This window comes from Cupressus sempervirens, chromosome 10, assembly GCF_028749045.1.
Source record: "Cupressus sempervirens isolate cs-2001-9-10 chromosome 10, ASM2874904v1, whole genome shotgun sequence".
NCBI lineage: Eukaryota > Viridiplantae > Streptophyta > Pinopsida > Cupressales > Cupressaceae > Cupressus > Cupressus sempervirens.
In genome coordinates, this window is record NC_143127.1 from 65,938,987 (window position 1) to 65,942,537 (window position 3,551).

Consider the following 3,551-nt stretch of genomic DNA (forward strand, 5'->3'; position numbering starts at 1 on the left):
ATCACAGAGTTAACATCATATGAAGAATTAGGAGATAGAATAAGAGAACACAGATAATTCATTGTAAATCCCCTTTTGTACTTATCTTTGAAAAATTTGAATACATTAACTGGTAACACTAAATAAAATGCAAGATATGTTACATGACCTATCATCAATTTTCATTATCTCAAAGAAACAATACATGAAATGAAACTAGAAATCTGCACAAGAATGGATGTCTGACCTTCATCGCTAGAGCTCTAATCAATAGATAGAAAGTAAAACCAACCAACAACAACCTTTTTCAGGAAAGAAGAAAAGAAAGATATAGACAAGGAATGAATTCTTGGATCTACTCTACAACCACCATGTGTCTACGTGGAAGAGCTCCCTAAGAAGTTAAAAACATCTCTCTAATCTCTCCCAACAACTAGCAAATCAAATCCTCACTCATTTTTCCTCCAAAGTTGAAAATATCTTTAGCACTTGATGGAAAACATAACTGATTTGGCAGGAAACAACAATTACCAAAATTTCCACCAAATATACATCAAATTTCTAAAGAGAAGCCAAATACTTCAACTACGACCAAAATATCACATACTAGAACAATGACTAGTGTCACTAGAACTGATATCTACAACTAAAAATAAGAAACACCTATCAAAAACCATGGATTCATAGGAATTAAAAATCCCCCTTGTAGCATGCACCAGTGACCACCTGTGCAAAAAAAAAAACTCTAGAATTGGAAAGTTCATCTTTCGCTGATTCTAACGATATATTGGAGTCCATATATCGGGAAAAAAATGCCCCCTTGTTAGTTGTTCAAAGTTCCAAGCTCCAATTTTAACTTTGCATATTAAAATGCAAAATATTTGAAAAAAATTTCAAATACTATGGTATCAACTATAGGTTTTAAAATTTTTGACCTTGATTTTGCCATGAATGCCCATTCATTCACAAAATAAAATATTAAAGAAAATAATATTTTATTGGCCTTTTATTCCTCTCCTAAGTCCACCTGGGCGCCAGATGTGTTCCACATAGCACCACACCATTGGTTTGACCTCAACACCTCATTGCCACATGTCCTCAGCTAATTTTCCCATGCCCCCATGTCAGCACCCAGTCTTTGTTTGGCAACATAGCAACCATTTCCTGATCATCCACGTGTCGTCATCTTGTCATCCACAGATTCCACATCATTTTCTTTGTTAGCATACTTGGTCAAAATCAACTTTGGTCTTTGTGCCTAGTTGTCTTAATCCTCAGTGGGGTCCCTTCACATAAGCATGTGGCTATAAAAAGCCCAAGACCTTAAGACATTGCATAAGGTATGCATTCACACTTTTAAACACACTAAAAGACTCATCACAAAGAGTGTGGGATATTTTTCTTCACCTTCTTTCCTTTGTATGTTTCCTTCCTCTATGCTACATCCTTTTCATCAGGTTAACCTTTCACTCTTACTTAATAAGAACCAAGCTATTGGAGTGAACTATGCCATAGTGGAATTGACAATTTTTATTTTCTTCTCTCAAGGAAATGAAGAACAACTAGGAAGTTGCAGTCTACTAGAAGGTGTTTGACGAAATACGCATATTAAAAATTTCTTTCGAAGTGAAAACATGCTTTTCACATGGAGAGCATGAAAAAAAGGTAGGATGAGCATTTGAATGGTCCACTGTGTCGAACTTGGATTGACCTTGAGGACATGTTACTTACTGGATGACATGAAAAGGAGGAAAAGCAGGATTCTCCTAGCAAGGCCCACGAGATTCTCCTAGGGTGAATCATCTTCCCTATCATACACATGGCATCTCCTAGGTTTCCAAAGCTTTCCTATGCTCCTTGTACAAGTTTCCCCAATCAAAAAATTCTACCTGTTGTAATAGAGGTTGCTACCTCTGATGAATCAATGGACCTGGATTGATTGGGTCTTCAACAATTGAAGCTTCTCTCACCTTTTTCAGCACAGCCCTTTTATCTCCTCCTTAACACCTCTACTTCCAACTCAGACTTCTACGTGAGTATGGGTGTAGCAACAGTCACATTAGGGAAAGGATAGATGGTTGTGAGAGCCCTATCTGCCAAGTTAGAATGCCTTGCTACCTCAAAGTTCCATGAAGCCATTGCTAACATACTCATATACCAAGATCCTATGAGTTCCTTCTACACAATATCCAAGCAATCTGACAAGATTTTTATGTCACACATCACCAATGGCCTCTCACCTTGAAAACTTTCTCGGCTTGGCCTAAAATGTTGAAAAGATTCTTAACTATAATTGTGGTTCCATTTGTATGTTGACCCTTGTAAACAATTCCATACCCATCTTCACCCAATATATTTTCCTCTGCAAAACAATTTGTAGCAATCTCGAGGTCCCTTAGAGTGAACCAATTATCCCATCTAAGCTGTGACACTTCACATAAACTACTCATAAATGAGGATGTATTCATTGCATAAGATGAAGAGTCTCTATAAATAGAATGTGTCCTAAAGCTCCCCTCATCTCCTGACTGTGGGTTTCTACCCTTTTGTTTAGCCATAGAACCCCCTAGACTAATTTACTCTATGTTAGAACTCTTGAGCATTGTACACATCAAATCCTTATCTGAATCTCTATCATGAGACTTTTCCTAAATAGTAAGGAGGAGACCATCTACCATGGGAAAATTGTTAGCCCATTTCCTATCAACTTTTACTTCCTTGATCTCCTTTGAGACTAATGGGATCTGGGTTGTGGGTATCTTTTCCAGCATTCTCCTTGATTTTCTCCAAGTAGTGAGCCATATTGACAACATAAAGAGAATTAAGACAATGAATGCTCCGACAGCAATGCCAATTAAAATCCATAATTTTAGACCAAATTAGGGCAAACATTTTTTGAATGGCACTTGACTAGATTAAAATTGGCTTTGGCACCTTTTGATCCCCAATGGTGAGATATCCATTCAAAAACATTTCATTGTTATAATTACTATAATCACCTATGTTGATCATCTTCAATCTCTAATTCTTATTCATCTAATAAATTTAGTCGAGCCCCCAAAGTGGGCCCAATTAAAAAAAATTGAACTCTAACACCTGAACCACTGAATTGTTCCAAAGAAGTTACCTTCTTGACTAGAAACAATTTGCGATACCGATTCAACCTTTAAAACTCATTTCTCCTCTTATCCACAAACTGTCAATTTTGCATTAGGAGGTCCTTTAATCAGCTTTATAAAACTGACGAAAATAACTAACTAGGCTCTAAAATCAACAATATTGATTCTCTGTTCCACATTCTTGCACCATGTCAAATCTCATCTCATGATGAATTCTCAGTCAAAAGGTATTGACTGTTAAAGTTGCCTTTTCAAAATTGTCTGCAAGAAAACATGTCAAAAAACCATAAAACACATTCAGATTTGGCTTTGAAAACAAGGAAAACTGACACTTAGGGAATTGGTTTACTTCCATGAAGAGAGTATAACTCTATGATTGGTTTACTGGTTTACATCATATGGACAACAGTTATGACTGAGCACCAGGAATATTTATGCCGAGTATGCCAACTT

The 3,551-nt window shown here is 36.5% G+C and overlaps 1 pseudogene; it reads right to left on the reverse strand.

Moving 5' to 3' along the window:
• Positions 1-2,033: 2,033 nt before the first annotated feature.
• Positions 2,034-2,858, reverse strand: LOC149532590 (putative receptor-like protein kinase At2g42960 pseudogene; annotated as a pseudogene).
• Between the last annotated feature and the right edge of the window lie 693 nt (positions 2,859-3,551).